Raw genomic sequence first — 22,462 nt, forward strand, 5'->3', positions numbered from 1 at the left:
AAATACAGTTGTAATTAGGGCACCATTATCAAGCTAAAACTTCTAATTGTATTGATACAGTATATTACTTCAAACAATCTAGAGATACTCTCATTGATAGGGATCGGCATCCCGATGCATTATTAGAATTCGAGTAATTCATCTGATGTTGCTCAGATAAAATGGCGGAAGAACAATTAACGGTGAAACTAGGAAAAGACAAGAAGAATAAGGTGAGGGAGACAATGGGAGAAGAGGAAGGGAACAAAGAAGGAGAAGGGCAAGAATAATAATAAAAAAAGGACAAAATGGCCAAAATGTAGACAAGAAAGAAGCCGTAGAAGCAATAGAAGAAGAAGAAGAAGGAGGAGGAGGAGAAGAAGAAGAAGAGGAGGAGAAGGAGAAAAAGAAGAAGAAGAAGGAGGAGGAGAAGAAGAAGAAAGAGGAAGAGAAGAAAAAGGAAATAAGAAGAAGGAGAAGAAAAAGAAGAAGAGGAGGAAGGGGAGGAAGACGAAAAGGAAAGGAAGAAGAAAGAGGAAGAAAAAAAGGAGGAGAAGAAGTAAAAGCAGCAGAAGAAGAAAAAAAGGGGAAGAAGAGGAAGAAGAAAAAAGGAGAAGAATAAGGAGAAGCAACAGCAGAAGAGAAAAAGGAGGAGGAGGAGGAGGAAGAAGAAAACAAAGAAGAAAGTAAAGGAAAAATAAGGCGGTGAATGAAAAACAAGGCACATGAGCAGGAAGGGGAGGGACAGAAGGAGGAGGAGAAGAAAGAAAGAAAGAAAGAAAAACGGAACAAAGTAAGAACGAAAAAAAGTGTTTTTTCTTGGATTTTTGTTATAATCTACAGGGGCACTTAGCAGTATATCCCTGTGATATTCAAATATGCCTATATATGTCTTTTTCTACAGTCACATCAACGAAACAGACTACGTAACAATGGATGTTATGTAATTGAAATAACGTAGTGTCTTTGGTTTGTCAGATGTTGATTTCGCCGGTGTGTGACTGAGGCATACAGTAAATGCGTGCCGCAATCACAACAGTGATGGGAAAACAAACAAATAATAGGGTGATGTAATACGTGATCAGTGATGCTAACTATTTTCCGATCTGTATAGCCGTAATGAGATCATAGATCAAATGCCCTCTCATTAAACGAGTCAACCGCACCTGTGGCAAAATGCATCATGACGCACGCGTGTGCGTATCAACAGGGCGTGTGTGGGTTATGGTGTGCGTGTGCAGATAATCATATATAGATAAAGCATGCCGTGGCCGAGTGGTCTAAGGCGCCGTGGCCGAGTGGTCTAAGGTCTAGTGGTCTCGTGGTCTAAGGTGCCGTGGCCGAGTGGTCTAAGGCGCCTGACTATATACATGGAAAGTCCGGGGTTCGATCCCCGGCCGCGGCACCTATTCCCGTGAGCAAGGCAGTTGATCTACAATGCTCTTTTATCCTGCTTTCAAATAAATGGAAATGCTATATGCATTATTGGTAACTTGGTGTGCACTTATTTGGTTAAAAAAAAAAGAAAAGCAAGAAAAAAAAATAAGGGTGTGTCGGGGTGTACGCTGTGACATGAAGAGACAAGTAACATGAATACTGCGTAGAAAAGAACTGCGCAGTGTTTTTTCTTCAGGTTTACATATCATGTAATTGTCTATTTCTTTGTATAACAGCACTTTGCAACTTGTATCCATATATGCTATATAAATAACAATTATTATTATTATTGTTCTCATTATTATTATTATTGTTATTATCAGCATTATCTTTGGATATCAAGCGACAGAATTTTTCTTTTAAAATCAAAATATAGGTATAAATTTGAAAATCGAGAACCCGACCCTCCATGTATCAAAGAAAATTCAATTAAAAATCGCAATGACGTCTTCATTGGCTGCTACTTTAAGCTGGTTTGGACTTAACTCCAACCACGAGGCTAACATGAAGCAGGAATATGATTTATGTATTCCAAGCATTGTGCCTAACTTTATAGATAAATATATTTACTTTTTGTTACGTATATCCTCTTGCACGTAGTTGGATCGTACTGTGTCCGCCACACTTTGCATATCCTCATTCTAACGATGAAAGAAAAAACAGTGTATGTAGTCCAGCAATCATAATAGTCGTAATAAAACGTATAGTTGGATATTTGTATGTCATGACCTGGTGCGTTGTGAAGCGCCGGTGTTCTTTCCGCAAATAAGTCTGCGCTAAGATTATCTTTAAGAAATATTTTACGAAGAACATTCATTGCCGTCGGTGGGGGGTGATGTCACTTGATCCCCCGCACATGTCATGTTCGGGTCCTACTTAGGACAAACTTTCAGGAAGTATAACCCAAAGAGTCCATCACCATCAGTCTTTATAAGCTCGGTCGTTTTTCTCTCTCGCATTCAAACGTTTGGAAACACTTAACGTATTGTTTCTCAGAGAAAGTTTTTTTTCCTTCTTCTTAAAAAACGTTTTGCATTAAATATGAAAGTTAAACTAGTAAAATAATCCTTATAGTTCTGACTCTCGCCCTGTAAAAAGAGGGTCGTGTGTTCGAATCCCATCTTGGTCTAGCGTCCTTTGGGAATGCGTTAATCCACACTCTGCCACTCTCGACCCAGGTGCTTAATGGGTACCCGATAGGATGTGAAAGCCACTGTAGCTGTGCGGCTCAACGGAAACTGACTGGAATTCCGCAGGGGGTGAAGGATGTGCACACATTGTTTGCAGGAATGACTGATTGAATCTACTCTGCTGTGCGAACCCTTCACTTAAGTTAAGGGTCTGAATTGCAGCCTACCCATGCCTTGTGTACTGAAGGCCTGAATTTAAACAGCAAGTCTTTGCGTGGGGACACACTTGTTGATCACAGTTTCAATCAGGGTCTGTGCCTGCAGACTAGATTCAATCCGATGACCGGGGTAATAATATATCTGTAAATCCCGATAAGCGCTTTATAGAACCGGGTTATTATATTATTATCATTGTAGCAATGTTTATATACCTATATCAAAATCACAATTCTGTTTTACCGCTAACTTTGTGGTCGGATATTGTGTCCGGATTGAATCAGAATCATAGATGCTATACACACTAAGAAATAAAGGTTCAAAATTGAACCCCGAAAGGTTGATGCAAAATCGGCACCCTATGAGTTCAAAAATTGAACCCTGTCGTTGGGGTTCATTTTTGCACCCTACGGGTTCAAAACTGCATCCCTAAATTTTAAATTGAACCCCTAGGGGTGCAGTTTTGAACCCGCAGGGTGCAAAAATGAACCCCAACCGCAGGATTCAATTTTTGAACCCCAAATCAGGTGTTCAATTTTTGAACCCATAGGGTGCTGATTTTGCATCAACCTTTCGGGGTTCAATTTTGAACCTTTATTTCTTATTATGTACGTATTTCCCCAAATCGCATTGCAATCGGATCGAAAGGTGATGCTCATGGTTTCAATGGGATTGTGCGATATCTCTACACGATGTCGATAAGTATATTTCTTACACCAAGCAGAAATCACACGATCAACCTACGATCACCATATATTTTACAATCTCGATACAGCCTGGCTCTGTATGGCCTTAATACCATTAATCCTTCTACGATACTCAACGCAAAAAAATCTTACAACGGCTTACACAATTGAAGATTGTGGCGACAACATTGGTATTATACCAATGAGAAAAAAAATTAAACACAAACTGACTATTTCTTAAATATTTGTATTTTTTTATTTGAAACAGAATATTTCATATAGATCTAATTGGATATCTAGCAGCAGTAAGATAGATTTAATTCAAATCGTTAAACAAAGTCATGTAAATGACGTTTCTTTTTGGAAAGCCCGAAATTAACAAATATTTTGTGAGGGACGATTCATTTTGAAACGTCCATTGATGTTTTACAAACATTTTTCAACAAGTACATGTACGTTTCAAAATGTCTGTTCTTGACGAATGATTACGGAACCTTTGAAAAAAAAAAGTTTAGGAAACTTTCTTAAAACTTCTTTTGTTTGCTGGGCACCTTATCACCGTGGCCACGGTGTGTCCGTATTACAAAGTAGTAATAACTAGGTTTGATCACGGAAGCAACCCGGTCGACAACATCCCCTCCAAAATGTGACTTGTGGAAGGGACTCGAAACATGTATCTTTGTTGTTTATCGTTTATGCTTGCACGTACAATGCGGACGCTTGTAATTCAGATAAAAGTAGGAGAAGATATATACACTAAAATAATTAGGAGAGATGTTAATAAAGATAAATTCCAGTTTTGGTAACGATCTCAAAATGACTTTTTACAGAATCTAATATAATGACCACCCAAGTGTCTGTTTGTATGAATAAAAAATATGTGCCAAAGGATTCTGGGAGAAATTGTGTGATTGCTCAGAAATAAGCAAAATAAGCGCGGACTCGGTCACTTCCATCGGGTCTTTATTCTAGCAATAATAATACACTGTCCCACGTGTGCCTATCTGTGTTGGTGATCTTCAGTGTGAGCATTTTTCAGCGTAGATTTCAAGATTTCACAAAGTTCAGTTTATGTAACTGTACCAGATCTGGATCCTCGATGATATTCTGACAATTTAGCCTTGTTTTACAGACTTTCTCATGAAATCAGTGTTTACTGCAATTATTGGCATTTCTCTTTAAGCGTGTGTCATGTCATCAAACAGAAATATCGATATAATTATTAGTCACGTGATTTAGCCACAAAACCCTTTTAATATCACAAGTAACTCTCAACAAATGTTTCAAAAAGTTTTATTTTCATTATTTTACTTTTACTCGTACAATCTTTTTACATCAGTCGATCTCTCACTTTAAAGACATCCAGCTTTAGTTTAGGAAGGGAAAATAAAACATTTGATAAACCATGCACCCACACATTTTGTATTCCCTTTCTAAAGCAGCTTTCGGAGATTAGCATCGAGTTTTGTGTCCAAGGTTTCGCAGGTGATCTGTATGAAAGCTTTCTTTGTTTCACAAAAGGAATGGATCTCGTCTCATTTTATAATACGTATATTCTCTCCACGGCTTAATCCCGTTGATATGCCCCTACTAATCCTTTCGGATTCCGTTCTTAATCCAGTGTGATATGAATACGAATCACCTGATACAGGCAGAGGTAGTTGGTACCAGACAATAAAGAAGATTTTAGAAATGACGGCTAGGTCGCGGACTCTCGACAACGGAAGCCCTTCCGGATTTACCTGTCGACGATCGATGTTCGCAGAGTCAGAGAAAGACATTTATTTGTCTGATTTAAAAGATTAATTCATCCATCATTCCATATTACTAAAGAACAATCTCAAATGGGGAATATAATTATTTTGCCATCGGTGATCAAATACGATTGTTATCTTGCCTTCTTCGCAGCGTTCGACCCTGCTTGGGGATTAACACTCGAGCCGAGGCGTGTGTAAACACGGTATATGTTTCTAAGAGCGTTGAATTGTCATGATTGTAATTCTTGTATGCCGTGTTTACACACTACTCGGATCAAGTTGTGAATCCTCAGCAGGGTCGAGCGCTGCGAAGAGGGCAACTGTGATCACAAAAAGGCGAGTTCGACACGGCCTGGGGATCACGAACGGAAGTAAAATAGATGTCATAAATATATGCCTAGGTCATGCGGGTTCGACACGGTTTACACACGAAAAATAGGCGAGTCTGACTCGGCTCGCGGGTTGGAACCTTCGATTTCTGTGGATCAAGAAAGCCTTGTTCGACACTGCTCGCGGATCACACAGATCGCGTTTACACAACATAAAATTGCCGTGTTGATCACGGCTCGCGTGTCGAACACCCTAGCTGAGTCACCGTGTAAATACGGTAACTGTTACTTCTGTTATCAGATCCTGACATCCCCGCATATTAATGTGTCTACTTTCTCCACTCCCTGGGGAGCATCCCAACGAGAGTTACAAGACTCAGTCGCTACGCATACTACATAGGCATTCGCATTCTACCGGGTACCCATTTAACACCGATACTAGGTAGAAAGTGGCAAATTGTAGATTGGCAAAGAAAGCTAGTGGCCCCGAGTAGGATCAGACCACATGGCTTTCTGAGTAGAAGACAAGAGTCGTCATGCACCGCTACACCACGACGTTCCCACAGGCTTTCTTAAGCCAGCAGGCTGACACTTGCACGGCTTTTGGCCACGAGTTTGTCGTGGCAAGTCGTGCCATTTTGGGGCACGAACTGGGAGGCTCCCGCACTGTTTACGACTTGTTCACGCATAGATCACGACAAGCCCACGACGAGTTCGTGAATAGTTCACGAATGCGTGCCCGTCAGTGTCCACATTGACAAGAACTGACACGACGAGTTCACGCATAGTTTGCGCATAGTATACGCACTTACCGCATTGGCACGGCGAGTTTGTGCAATTCGGACGGTGTCGTGCTGAACTACTCGTGCACTCGACGTGAGCTGTTCGTGAACTATTCGTGACAGTCGTGGCATGGCGCTCACTGCCACGCACTGGCACGCATCCTGCCGCATCGTCCTGACGAGTTCACGATGACTTCACGAACAGTTTGCGCATAGTTCACGACCCGGTCGCTAAAGTTTGTTGTGACCAAAATTTTGAACATTCAAAATTCTCGTCCCGACATGGCACGCAGTCACGACGTGTCACAACGTGTTTACGCACACTTCACGTCAGTTCACGACTAGTTTGCGCACTGGCATGACTTGAGTCGTGCCAATGCGTGACACAAAATCGGGCAAGTGTCAGGCTGGCTTTAAGATCTTAATACCATGGTCACATTTGTTCTACGGCGGCCGTACGGCGAGTCGAAAACAGCCATTTCTAACATTTTTTCTCCAACTACATAAAGGTGATTTGAATCGAAATTAATAAAACGGCTGTTTTTCGACTCGCCGTACGGCCGCCGTAGAGCAATTGTGACTCAGGTATTAGTCTCTCCGTCACGTTGAATTTTGAAGAAATTAACTATTTACTTTAGATCCATGCTATTGTCAAATTAAGGCCTTCTCACACATGAATCTTGAATCATCATTGTGTTGATTGCGATTCGTCTTTAGAATCATCGGACCTTTCACACGCTCGCTCCAAAACTGTGATTTGAGTATTGTCCTTGGTGACTTGTCAATCAAAGCACTGTATCGATACTATGAATGCATCGCAATGGTATTATCTACGGAAGTGCTTGAAAGAACACGTAATCTACGCCCCCAAAAGATGTTTTGGAGGTCAAGCCTTTCATACGTAAAATTCGTACCATCATTTGAGTGAAACTTAACTGGAATTCTACTCCGGAGTAGAATTTGACTTCGTCATTGCGATTAGTGTTCGTGATTCTAGTTTGGTTTCACACGTGCTCAAAGCTCGTCATGAGCCAGGGCCAGTATACTGGCCAGGGTCCTGGGAAGCGGGGTGCTGAGGGTGTTGAAGCACCCCTAAACTTCCCTTGGGGGTGCTGCTTGTGTTATTTTCCATGGGCAGCACCCCCTGGAAATGTGGTAGGTAGTATAGGCAAAGGCAGAAATGTAATGAAAATGAACGAGATTTTATTGGAAAACCATTCTTTATTTTTATTATTTTTGCTTGTCAAATTTCTCTTGACCGAAACCACTTTTGTTTTGGATTTTGGATTTTTTCTTGTATCTGGAGCGAATTCACCTTGTTTTTGGATTGAAAACTTTTTGTTCAATTTTTTGTTATGCTTGTCAATTCACTTTAGCACCCCCATTAAAAAAATCGTTCCCAGGGCCATGTCATTAGCCTTTTTTCGCTGGAATCATCATTCAAATTACTATTTTTTACAGTACGAAAGGGCGATATATTTCTTTAAAAGTGTTTTAATTTTCTTATTTTATTCCTTTAATCATTTCATATCATTTTACTCCTTAAATCATTTTACACCCTTTTTTATTCATCTATATTTTGAGCGCACTGTTGTTATATTCCATCTTCCGTCATCGTCTAATCCCCTGACATGTAAATATTATCAAGGATAAGCTAGTGCGTAAGCAAATGATATATGTTCCGAAGAAATCCATATTTTTTCCCCATTTTGATGGATTAATTTATTCAATGAACATGCCTTAAAAACTCGCGTTCACGTTCGTTTGTTTTATTGTTTTCTTTAGCAGATAAATAAGTGGGAAGAATTAAGGAGAAAGATTTTAATGTATATACAAAATATCCTTGAGCAGATTTTTTACAAAAACATTCTTTACTACGTAAGGAAATGTTATAAAAACGCAAATCGAACGTCATGACTGCACTCCTTGAAATTCTTATTATTATTGTTGTTGCTATCATTATTATTATAATTTTTATAACCAGTATCATTATCATTATTTTTTTTCAAAACAATATTATTATTGTTTTCATTCATACCACTATCATAACATGTATTACTATTACTTTCTTTAATATCATATTCATTATAACATCATCATCAATATCAGCATCATCATTTTCATCTACATTTCTATTATTTTCATCGTTAGTTGTTAGATACTTTCTTTGCTTAATGTCTCTTGTTTCATTTTTTCATTGCTTTTTCGTCCAGTTATCTATTGTAAACAAAAAATTAAATACTTTTAACAATATCTTCCTTTCGTTTAGCTGTGATGCAGCGGCTAGCCGCGTCATTGATTGGAGATGGGGGTGGGGAAGAGGCGATCGCATTCCATGAAAATATTGGAGAACCAACATATCGAGTTGCCCCACCCCCTCATTAAACATGTAAAATCGTTAACTTTTCTGGATCGCGTTGAAAATGTTGGACATTATCTTCTTAACCCCCCTTCCGAAACACGGCGTCCCTTATCCGATATGTCTGACATTGTCCAATTACATGCAAATGAAAGGGGTGATTCAACCAAAATTGAACCTTACGAAATAGTCATTAAACAAATCATTAACAATTTCAAATATTTTGGATTTGAAAGTAAATTTCGTTTGCTCTGTGTACTTACGGAATTGTGAACGCGGAAGATCAAAACCTCACAAACAATAATATTTTTATTTCTTTTTTTTTCTCACTCTCTCTTTCTTGGAGATTACGTATTCTCAGAGATTATCCGGAGATAATCTGCCGACGAGCGTCTCTCGTTGCTAGGATAGTTAGTTCGTTGTATGATTCAAGGGTTCCCCCTAATCTTTTGTGAATTTCCGTTTATTCCCACCCATGTCCTTCAACTTCGTAATTTTTTCTTACGTTTTTATATAATTCTTGTTAATGTGTTGGATTGCTATGATTACCATGTTATCTATTAAATAATTAAGAATTCTACTCAATTACTGGGTATTAGGCATATACAAATTGTAGTAAACAATTATATAAATGAATGAAATATTATTTGCAAAGTGGAATGATCTCCATAAACTCTACATGCTCCAGCATGAAATCATTATCCGGAACTAAGTCCATGTGTACGGGTATTATCGTGATGCATATATAATTACATTCTTTTTTTTTTACTGTGGATATCTTCAGATAGCTCTTCGAAATATAATTTGCCTGATTGTGTTATTGTATTCATTTATGTATTTATTGATTTTTCTATTCATTTATTAAGCAAATGTCGCATCAGTTCCACTCTTTAGTGAAAACTAAAGTGACCGGAAACTCCATCCCAATTTTATTGTATATATGTTACGTTAATACTCTCCAAGAGATCAATTAAATGATGAATTTTTCACTATCATACATATCTTAATGATTTTTTTTCTTCCTGGGATTCTTCTTTATTATGATGTCAATATGAACAACATTATAGGTATGGCACAATCAAATTTCGGGATTATTTAAAGACATGTTTTTATTAATGTGAGATTGTTTGCCTATATGTGTCTTTAAGTGTTGGGAACAATGTGACCCCGGGATTCTTTCACATAATGTTAAGACGTCTAACCTAAAGTCATGTTTAAGATGTGCCAACGCTCATATTATGTAATTATGTAATTATGTAATTCAAATGCGTATTTCCTTTGCAGTAAGCATAGAATTCGTCAACTGAGCCTGCATGATTTGATAAATTGATGTTCCCTATATAGGTCTGCAGTATACCTGAGTCATGCAAATTGGGATTAAATAGCTATTTTGAACCACATTCAAATCTTTCTGAATCTGCTCAGGTAATTCCATATCAGATGGAAATTGGATCGGATTGGATAAGAATAGACCAGCCAAATAGACTTGTTACTGTGTTTGTAGTCTAATGGGCCAAACTTAACCCAAGAAGAATAATTCAAGAAAATCTGCGTGAAGGTGCATGTGCTTATGTGTGATATGTTGATAATGTTTATCAGTAGTCCGCTTTGGAAAGAGACTACAGATGGCGTCTAGCAAATTATGCCGCTTCCTATACCATGTATACCGACCGCTGTGTTGGCTCGCAACCGGGAGGTCAGGAGTTCAAGCTCCGGCCACGTCAGACATTTAAAGATGGTAATTGCTGCTACCCTGTTTGGCGTTCAACAATGGCGATAGAGCTACGTCGATCTGGCGCTGCACAGTGGTTGGCCAAAAAAAGTTCGGAGTATTTCTATTTCCGATTTCATTATGAACAATCAAATATGGATTTTCCTATTTTTCATTTGCATCTATACGAAATCATGTACGATACATTTTTGTAATCGTAAGTTACTGGTAACTTCCCCCAAGAGACTGGTGATCCTTTTTTGGAAGCTACACCAATACCAATCAAAATCTGGCGTGTATATCAAGAAGGGAGTACAGTCGCTCGTAACTCACTAACGGCTTCATGAAACACCCACCAGGGTCCTGTTACACAAACGTTATACGATTGATCGTACATATGATTTTTACGATTGATTGTACATTGTAGTCAATGCAATCAATCGTAGAAAATGTTTTACGATCATTGCTAAGTTTTGTGGTACAGGCACCAAGGATCGGAGATGCGCAAATGTCCACGCGCATGGAGAACTTCGGCCTTCATAGTTTCCTTGCGAAAACACATCAGGGAATTTATTGATCGGACGATTGCGACTCCGGCCAATATTTCCCGCGCGGACGAAGTAAGATAGATCGGCTTTCGCTTTCGAAATGGGAACTAATTATACCTTTTTACTCCCGTTTCATGTCCCGTGTGCACCGTGTAACCTGGATAATGATAGATTGTTTGTGGTATCGAGTGTTCATACATTATTTACCCAACATTCCTTCAGGGATAGCTATTGAAACAGTAGGACACTCAGCAAATTAAAGAAATCATAGCTAAGCAAAGGTAAATGGATAACTTGGGGAAATCTGGAACGGAAGGAAATCTTGATAAGATTGCTAAAAAAATGATTTACATCTGATACATACTTTTTGTATGCTTTTATCACTATAAATTCGTTGTTCTTACTTTTGTATTTAAGATTAAACAAGTTATCCAAAAAAATATTTTCTGATTTGTCACGTGATAATATGCGAGAAGCTTTCCATTTATCTATCGTCAATTAAAAAAGAAATCAATGATTTTCTATTTAAAAAAAAAATGTTTTTTTCTGTTTCTTCAGTATACAGACAAATTAGTTCACCCTCGTTCTTAAAAGAAAAGAATAGTCATCGCGAACCATTGAAAAATTACAATTAATGCATTCTATATCAAAAATGGGGCAGCTGCTTTTAGAAAATGACAAAACAATCTTCATGTTCTAATTACTCTTTCAATCTTTGATGGATTTCCCTCAAACATTCAACAATATTTTTTAATTATTTTTTGTTGTTGTATTTTACAGTAAACCTTTCCTCAGGATTAACTTCTTCTTTTAATGTCAGATAGTCATTTTTTCATCAAACGATTCAACAATCCCACCCCTAGCCGTCTTTTTCATCATACTAGTTGGCTCACTCGTCTGGTTATTTGTTGGGGTTTCCCCCTTAAACAATATTCAAGTTGTCTCTTCGATTTTTAAGACCCAGATTTAAAGCCATGGGACTATTGACAACTAAAGGGATGGTCAAATAAAATCAGCATCGATCCACCTATCTGTCAATATCATTCGTTATTATCCATCTCAAGAATCCGAAATAACTGTAATTTTTTTGGCATTCCCTTGTAATATACGTTATGAATATTTTTGCCTATACTGTATATTCTTGCTTATTCTCGTGAATCTGGTTTTCATGAATTTTAGTATAATTCTAATAGTAAAATAATAATGATAATTGGATTTGTCAGTTTATATAGCCCTTTTTCCGAAGGATACAGAACGCTGTTAATGGCAAAAGACAAGTAAATGTTTATAGTTTATACTGGTGTGATTTGAGATGTTTTGTTGAAGAGGTTAAGAGAAGAGATGACTGTTTCGGAGAGATAGAGGGAGTTTGTAATTTCTGACTGCCACTGAATAGACGATCGAATTCGGGGATTACATGGTTAATTGACACACGAAGATCATGAAGAAGAAAAAAATAAACAGAGATACCGTGAGCTGTAGCTCAACCCGTTGATCAATATAGCAGCTAAAAGGCTCTAAAAGTTTACCATATAGCGCCCCATTCAAAGATTATGCCATGCACTTGTATTTACCTTCACATATGTCATTAAAAGCATGCGCGCCAATCCCTTCATTAAGGTAGAAACTGGGGACCAGCATTAAATTGGACACGTGAATGTGTTATTGGTCATAACATAATGAGTCAGAAATTGGCATGGGATTGACAGTTTGATTGGAAAGGGCAGTTGTAATTCTAGTTCAGTCACTGTCATCAATCACCAACGTGAGAAACATACATATCATTTAGAACGCAAGCAATAATCTTAAAGGGATAGATCACACTATCGATAAGTCTGGTTTGATAAATGAAGAATATTCTTTAAAAAGTTTTGGTGATGAATAAAGAAATCCTTCAAAAGGATAAGTAAGAAACTTGGGACCAGCATTAATTTGGACACGTGAATGTGTTAGTGATCGTAACAAAACGAGTCAGAAATTGGCATGATAGATAGTTGCGATTTTTTTAAATCAGTTTGTGACGTTATATGGGAGCAGTCCATTACATACCATGTAGTATAAATGCCATAAATTCTATTTAAATAATGGAACATGAATAATAAAATATTTTCTAATAGAAGGGGTATAAAATGAGGTCTCTGATGATATATCGACTGCAGAAATAAAATTAATCTCATTTTTTAAAAGGAGTTTATATCGCACGAAATATAAAGAAGCTTCTCGTCTGTGACGTCACAACATCAGGTTACACTTCGTAATTCCGAAGGTTCGTAATTCCGAAATACGTAAATTGCCTATACCTCGATGTTCGTTAATCCGAAAATGAAAAAGGGTTCGTTAATCCGAACATTTGTGGAGTAATTCCGAAGGTTCGTTAATCCGAAAAGGAAATAAGAGTCGTAATTCCGAAGGTTCGTTAGTCCGAAAACGAAATGAGGTTCGTAATTCCGAAGGTTCGTTGATCAGAAAACGAAATGAGGTTCGTAATTCCGAAGGTTCGTTAGTCCGAAAACGAAATGAACAACGAACCTCATTTCGTTTTCGGATAAACGAACCTTCGGAACAACGAACCTTATTTCGTTTTCGGATTAACGAACCTTCGGAACAACGAACCTCATTTCGTTTTCGGATTGTCGAACCTTCGAAACAACGAACCTTATTTCGCTTTCGGATTAACTAACCTTCGGAATAACGAAGCTTCGGAATTACGAATGTATGCGCAAAATCATAACTTTTAAAGTTCAAACCTCCATTATTCTTTCAAGGACTACCAACAAACCTTCACCGTTTTCTTCATTATTTTTCGTTGTTTTAATCAAGACCTACTCACTGTCGGGGAAACCATCTCTTTTAAACCATAAGACGCGTATCACCGTCATGTCAGAAATAATCCAGGACCCCGGATCAAACAGAAATTAATAAAATTCGATTCCATACCAACAGTTAAGAAACTATTGATTAATTTATTAGTATAGATATGTATAGTTTGACTTCTTTCCCTTCATCATAATAGGAGCATTATTTTTTTATTCGATATAAAATGGGCACGTCGAGGTCTAGTGGTTCTGACTCTCGCCTTTCAAATAGAGGGTCGTGAATTCGAATCCTAGCCATGGCGTGTGTTCATTCAGCAAGAAATTTATCCACACTGTGCTGCACTCAACCCAGGTGAGGTAAATGAGTACCGCCATGAAGTAATTCCTCAAAAAGCTGTGCGCACCAGCATCGGTAGACTATAGCTTATAGCCGGTGTAATATAGGAGCGCCTTGAGCACCTAGCAGGGTGGATATGTGAGCTATACAAATCCTATATTATCCTTATTATTATTAAAGATAAGAAATAAACGACATTAATGTTCAGTAGAGTAGCCGCCGGTATAGGTTTTTGTTGTTTTATAAAGGAGATACCACAATGTGATTAATATTGACAACTTTGACAGCTTTAACGCAACTTGCCCCCCCCCCCACACCCCTTTAGATACTTACATTATATAAGCAGGAAAATCGAACTACACACACTTAAATGATGGGCAACATACTGTCCACTGTGTTGGGTAATGTATGTTGATAAAAAAACCTAGTTATTCTGGGCAATTATTATCAAATTGAGCAAAGTTATTACCTGATTATTAGTTTTTATTACACAACTCGGGCAGATTTTAACAATTAGTTGTGTGGGCAGTATGTTGCCCAGGGTTGGTTAAAAGTTGGGCTTTTTTGTCCAACTATTTTGAGAGTGCATTAGACTTTCAATAGTGATTATTCGAATACAACTACAATAGCTGGTGTGTAGTACTATCAAGTTCGCTGGCCATTTTTTTATTCCTGATATATTGACGGAGGGCAAATGACGTGTTCCGACCTTTGAGTAAAAGGTCTTTCAGCACGTCAAGAACAAAATTTATTCTTAAAAAATAATTACTTGACCGATTTTCCAACTATCTTCAAGGACTGCATTTTCCCCCGTATGTGCTGAGAAGTTCCAAAGCGGCACTTGATTTTTGATTGACGTATAAATGTTATCCTGATTTCTATCTTTGGTTATTGCCTTGATTTGACTTGCATTTCCATTAAAATTTCAATCTCTTCATCTTAAGATATAAGAAAATGAATCTGAAAACCAGTGACACAATTTCTTAGTCACAATCTTATTCGTTTCTTACTCATTTATTAATGAAAATAAAATCACAGAAGTAGGTAAATATGAAAGAAGAGATTAAAGATAGAAAAGACATTCCATCAGACGAGGACAGAATATGACCGTCTCCGTTGTGTGTTATCCGAGTGTCATCATGATAGTGTATCTGTGTATGCCAAACACCAGCCCTGGGGCCTGTTGCAAAAAGAGTTGCGATCAAACGCAACTCAAAAAATCTGGCGCATCTTGATTTTTCAGCCAAGGAAGCACCCGTATTCGGGACTTAATTGCGCCTGATATTTTGACTTGCGTTTAAACACAACTCTTTCTGCAACAGGCCCCACACTGTTAGTAAATTTATCCTTAAAATAAAAGTAGTTCCTGCAGCAGAGTCTCGAGAACACCTGTAATCTTACCAGATCTTACAGGAAACTGGTATTCGGTGTATGGAACCTTACAAGTTTCCTTTAATAAAACACCCTTTTCCCTATTTTAAACAGACCTGTTCTGTTAAATTGCAGAAAAATTCATGTTTTGTGAATTTACGGAATGATTCTGTTATTGCTTTCTGCAAAATCTTTTTTTTTCTGTAAAATCAGTTTTTTTACAGTGCAAGACGATAAAAATACGTTACACTAAATCCTAATAATTTCCATGTACTGAGAAACACATACTTTCCAATACCTAAGTTTCCTCAGGTAATGAAAGCCTTATTTCCTATAAGGACTTGTCGTGTTTGTTGTTCCTTCGAAATCCAGGAATATCTGAATGTGAATTTGAAAAGACTAATCATGATGATAGTAGTTTTATAATGGAGTCCTCTAGTAATTTGAATATTTCGCCTATTTTTCTCTGTATCCTAATCATCTTGACCGCCATCTTGACCCCCCCCCCCTTCCTCTTTCCCATGCTGTTTTTGTTTGTTCTTCCTCTCACTTATTATCTCATTATCTCTCTCATTCTCTATTCCTTTCTCCTCCTCCCCCTTCCTCCCTCCATCTCACATCCTTTTCTCTCTTTCTCTCTCTCTCCATCTCTCTCTCTCTCTGTTATCTTACGAAGATGTAAAGTCTGTTTTACTATTCTCCACTCTCCTCCTCCTTATTTTTCACCCTTCTCGTAAATTTCAAGTTGGTAAATATTTGGAATAAATTCGGCTCAACCGATTCGGTTATGTGCATGTTGATGGATGAGAGTTGTTGAAATCGGTCAACAGAGCCAGGAGGGAGGTCTCTTTTTCTTTCTCACCTCATGATCTTAAGAGCATTTCATGAAGAGATTTGTCGGTGATTTTTCATTGACTGATGTTATAAGCTACTGCGAATCCTTGAATCTGATTGGCTGGGAGCAGAGTAGTGAGCGAAAATCGCTGACAAAGCTGTTTGTGTAACGCTCCCTAGGAATTCGCGGAAGCAAATAAACTCGAGTCCAGTCGCATGGAAGCCAACGGGGATCATCCAGCACCGTGGCGGGGGGCGGGCTGGGAACTCTTGAGATGAAGTACCGCAGTGCTTCATTTTGATTATGAAGAGGATGACTTTCTCACCTACGACAGAGAGGGAGGGAGGGACTTAATACAGGCACACCAACGAAAGTAGCTGCAAACCGGACGATATGATGCCATTGGAAATAACGTAATATAGATTATTTTGTTCGTTCTCTAGTTGGTTTTGCAGGTGTAACTAGGGCATAAAGAGTTGCCAGCAGAAAGATGGAGGTAGGAAGACTGAGAGAAAATACGTGCCAATAATTTTCACCTTATTTCATTAGGCCTATAGAGTAAACATGACTGAACTGTAAAGTTTCTGGTTGGCTTAACAGAATAATATTGACATAGAATGGGAAGCGATTATTATGTTTGCTTGTCTTCTGTTTTTGTTTTTTTTATTTGGACAAAGCAAGACATACAAAAGAAAGTAAGTTATAATTGTAATTACAAGCTTTGCAATCAAAATTGTTTTCTTTCCTCTGTGATAGTTTATCTTTAAACATGAAATATTTCTTTTGGTTCGATTATTTACTTGTTTGATAATCATCGATTTTCAAGAAAAATCTCAAGATAACCTTTTCAAGAGATTCCTGATTAAATAAGTTTTTAGATCACATAGGCCACACAAAAGTGTAAGATTATATGACAGTTGATTTTATGTAAAAACAAATATGAGCTTTAAAAAGAATAACAGTTTTTCCAGCATGTGATGGAAGCTTGCAGATCTAATGTTTCAATTCCTACTCTGCAAATCGAGTACATTATTTCATTTGTACATCAGTCTGAAAAATGAGATTATGCAAGGTAATCAACAGACCGAAAAATGTCCATGTATGAATCTATATATAGCTATGTGGTTCTTTCTTCAAAAGAACCCCTAAACTTACATGCTTACTTCAAACGTATTATATCATACAACGAATCTCTCATAGGCAATGATATACGAAATTAGAAGTCCTACGCAATCACATGCATCAATCCTTTTATTCTTGGGAGAAATTCCCAGGAATAATTTGAAAATGAGACGAGTTCTTGGTACAAAGGATACATTTCCTCGTCAATAATTGAAAAGCTCATTTACAAACGGTGTTGAATCCATTTTCGTTACGTCAATTGATATGACTATAGAATACGTGCGTTGTCCCTATTTTTAAGGAAAATGTGATTTATCATTTATTTATACAGAACACTATGGTCTAATAACTATTAAAAAAATCATAGGCATGGGCGGTTTTGCAGTGTATTGATGGTTGACCTTCGTATAAGGAATTTTATGATGAGGCATCTTCAACATTATTTTTTTATAAATATATTGATTTTCAATATGCACTGTACATGCACGACTTTTTGTGGAAGAAGGAACGATTTAAATGATGTACAGAAAATACAAATCTGGGTGTAAAATTACCCAGAGACAGAATCAGACACAATTAAAGATATCAATCTGAGACAAACTGTCCCCTTGACATGAAGATTACATAGAAAATACCATTATATTCCATGATAATATTTATGTCGGCAACAATAAAGCTTCTCCACTATACTGGCTATTAAAATAATTTAAAAAATCGCATGCTACACTCTTAAAAAGCATTGGCTAAAGTAACTATGTAAATCGATTGGTGAATGTTCGACCTGTAGAAAAGTGTCATCATGAAACAATATCATGATAGATTTAAACAAATAAATTAGTTGATTTTGACCATTATGGGGTTGGACACAAATAATCTAACTATCGATTGTTCAAATAAATCCTGTTTTATAGTGTGGTGGGTCGGCCTACACTTTAGCAAGAGGATGATTGTCCAACCTAACCTCTATATCCGTTTATATATATATATATTTCTGTTTGTCATGTCTGTCATTAGAAGAATTATCGGTTTTTGCAATACGATGGCTGGATAAATTATTGTAAAAAGTAAATAATATCTATAACATAATGGCGAGGTGACTGTATAACCTCGCAATGCCCTCGCCAGGGAATATGTTATTGATTGGCCAACGTTAACTGATCCAAGAGAGATGAAACCCAAATCATCCGCATATCTCGATGCAAGGTTGGAGAAATGAAATCTTAGAGCTAGCAGGAGAGACACATTATCTCCACATCAAGCTTTATTTTGAAAAAGCGTTCATGTATTGTCTTGTCCCTGTACACGCTCTGTTAAGATAAGGTGACTCCTTGAGTTTCCCGATCCTGAGCGAAGGATCTGAAGATGCCGGATAGTAAAAAAGGCTGCCGCATTGTATTTCGTCCTCTCCAAAACATGGACATTATTACAATATCAATAAAGGCATAAAATCAAAATAACACGGTCAAATTATCCATGGATAATGCCGTCAATTAGAATACATAAAAACAATAATACAATAATTAATTTCGCAAACTTGATAAAAAAAATCCCTTACATCACTCACTTAAACAAGTCAAAATTCAAATATACATGGAATTCATTAATTCTATTATTATCAATTAACATTTTTATTAAGCAAAGCGGGAGAATGGTATTAAACGGTATTTTATCCAGTTTTGACAGCGCTTTTTTAGTGAATGATCAACTATTTCATAAAAATGTTCCCTTTATTTTATCTTACTGTAGATCTGCGGGCGCTCACCACGATAACAGCTCTATTATTATCCATCGTTCAATCAGGTGTGTATATATATTTATATAATATTACAGAATTCTGGATGTTATGAGGCAATTTAATTCAAACCCTAGCATATTGTATGCATTTTGGGAGATAAAAAAGCAATTTACTCTCGACTTTCAAATCCTGAAAACGATCAATCATCCGAGAATTGTCTATAAATAACACCCTGTAACGCCTAACTATATCGATCCAACGAAATACAAGGATTACTGTTAAGGTCGTCCGTCCTTGAAAATTGCGATATATATGTGTGTGTGTGTGTGTGTGTGAAGATGGGAGTGAGGTTGCGTGTATGTGGGTGTGTGTTTGTGTGTGAATACAAGAACCACCCAATAAGTATTTTACAAACTTTTATTGACAAGGTGAAAAAATAAAACATTCTTTGGAGCATGGAATTGTTTTTTTTTTCGAGGAAAGATAAAAATCCATCTTTTTCATCTGTTTTTCTCCTTTTTCTTCTTCTTCATGTTCCAATCCCGTTTTCTTTTATTAGTTTTCTCAAATTACTGCTACTCGTGTATGAGTATAAGAACGCACAGCAACTCTACAGCCTATAAAGTACCAAACAATATTGATGATAGCTGTGAAGATGAAACTAATTTAACAGACGTCATTGAATGCAACGGAGGGTGTATGGTTATGAATGCAACCTTTATGTACTCCTATGACTTGTGTAAGTAGTCACTGAGCTTTTTTTTTCTTCTTTTTTTATTAATCATTTATCTTGATTAATTCGTTTAAAAAGGATTAAAGCAAAGAAACGTTCTTATATTCTAGGAAACAAAGTTAAAGGGCTCCCTCAATGTTGGTATACTGGTCAGAAGTTAGGTAGGCCACGAGCTGCCCCCCTCAGCACCAAATTAATCACCACAAGTGGTATTTTTCCGATAATCCTATCAAACTCCTTTAGAATTGTAAACAGTTATAAATTAGCTTTAATAAATTACTGATTCCATTTTTACACACATTTTTTTTAAATCAATTATCAATAAATTAAAAGCATTTTTTATATCTCTAGTCTCTCTCTCTATTCAAAATCATAAAGCCCTGCAAATTTTTAAATCATTATATTATATTAAGTACACCTTTGGCAATCACCGACGTCAAAATGACAACAAATACGTGAAAGGGTGTATTTTTTGCTGTAAAATGGGGGTTACGAATTACAGAGATGTATATCAAATGCAAAATGTGGAAAATATGAGAACACACTCAGTTTAAAGAGTTTTAAGAGTTTGTCGGTAACCTACCCCCCCCCCTCTCTCTCTATAAATATATTTATTTTGTGTGAAATCTTAACCATTTGTTGTTACAAGGCAATCGTATTATTAACAGTTATAAAAACGTATCTTGAGGAAACCATTAAAAAAAATAGTTCAATGAGCTTTAAATAGATCGTTTGATAATAAAGAAAAATGTTTAACGTATACAGTACATGTGAAGAGTTAGGGGGATAAAAGTGAAAAGGGTGCCTAAATAAAATTAACAAAATTTGTCCCCCGAAAATTATTATTATAATACCAATAATAAGTGAAAACTAAATTCAGAAATAAAGAAGTATATGAATAAAAATGGAATATATATAGATAAACGAATTAATTATAACAAATAGAACAAGTAACATGATTATCATATATATAAATATATATATATATATATATATATATATATATATATATATATATATATATATATATATATATATATATATATATATATATATAGCTACTGAGAAATCCTTAACATTTTACAATGTTCAATTGTTCTATATTAATTCACTAAATCAATCCATCTAATTACCATATATATATATATATATATATATATATATATATATATAGCTACTGAGAAATCCTTAAAATTTTACAATGTTCAATTGTTCTATATTAATTCACTAAAACAATCCATCTAATTACCCCCCCCCCCTCCTTCTTTCTCTCTCTCTCTCTCTCTCTCTATCTGTATGATTTTCTCATTATTTCAGATGGTGATGTGATGACACAATTCTTCGTTCGATCCTGCGGTTACGATCTCGACCGATGTCTCGACGATCAGGAGATCGACCCGTTACTCAGAGAATACGAAAAGGACATCAGCGCCGGCGTCGAAAATGGGACATTTGTCGGCTTCACAGGCTATGTCTGTTTCTGCAAAGGAACAAACTGCAATAACGGGAATTCACTTAGCCAAAACCCAGTCCCTCTCGTTGCGTTTAGTGTTTTAGTTTTAATTTGTCAATTTCTTGTATTTCTAACTTGAATGGTGATATTGACGTCAATGGGTGCTCAAACATTGTATTGAACGCTGATTAATGTCGAGTCTTAGGCGCGTATTCTTAAGTCAGGTTTAATTGAAAGTCTGGTCTAAATTAGTGGGTCAACTATGGAAAGCCAATTGTAATAGAGGTTTCTAGGAAGTGAAGTTGAAAATTTTCAGCTTATTTGGCACACTAATCATTCAAAACATGTTTGAGAATATTGGTTTAAAAAGGGTTTTTTACCATTCATGCATATCATAAAGAACATAAGAAGCGTATAATGTAATAATCCTGTCATTTTTTCTGGCTTTTCATAATTAAATACTGACTTAGAACATAAACCTGACTTCAGAATACGGGCCTTAGTCACCCGGGCGAAATCGACACCAGTCCGAGTACGTTTAAGTCATATTAGCATCAGATTTCTTGTGCATGGAAATGGGAAATTGATCATCATTTGCTGATCCCAGACTCTGTTAAACGCATTGAAAATACCTTTAATATAGACATCTCTTTGGGGGAAGCAGACTTGGTGTATCAACGAGGGAGAAAAAATGTTAATATTCATGATTATTTCAAAAAGTTGAAAATTCATTAATGATTTACTTAATTGTTAACTAAAATATTGCGACGGTAATTACGATTTTTTTATTTTTCATAATTATTTGCCGATGATTCAGTCCACAGATATAAGGAAACAGATAAAAAATGTAAAAGATGAGAACAATTTTAGAAATGTTATTAATTTTTAAAATTATTGGTATTAGAAATTACTATCTTTCTTTCTCAATTATTACAATCATCATTTTTCTTTACTTGTTAATCAAACTCTTTTTTTTTTCAATTTGAGCCATTTCGTTACCTCAATTTACAACCACTCTGCGATGAATGAACTGTATTAGATATTACCCTATGAGAGTTTATATTTTGCAATATGAACATGATGAATAAGAAAAATGCATGCATGATGTTTATATCTATGTATATTA

General features: G+C 36.5%; 1 long non-coding RNA gene across 1 annotated transcript; it reads left to right on the forward strand.

Moving 5' to 3' along the window:
* The first annotated feature begins 19,160 nt into the window (after nucleotides 1–19,160).
* LOC121420750 lies at nucleotides 19,161–22,462 on the forward strand. Its single transcript, XR_005970821.1, has 3 exons — nucleotides 19,161–19,215; nucleotides 19,710–19,889; nucleotides 21,201–22,462. It is a non-coding gene; the product is annotated as an uncharacterized LOC121420750 (long non-coding RNA).

The sequence above is a fragment of the Lytechinus variegatus genome, chromosome 8 (assembly GCF_018143015.1).
Source record: "Lytechinus variegatus isolate NC3 chromosome 8, Lvar_3.0, whole genome shotgun sequence".
Taxonomy (NCBI): domain Eukaryota; kingdom Metazoa; phylum Echinodermata; class Echinoidea; order Temnopleuroida; family Toxopneustidae; genus Lytechinus; species Lytechinus variegatus.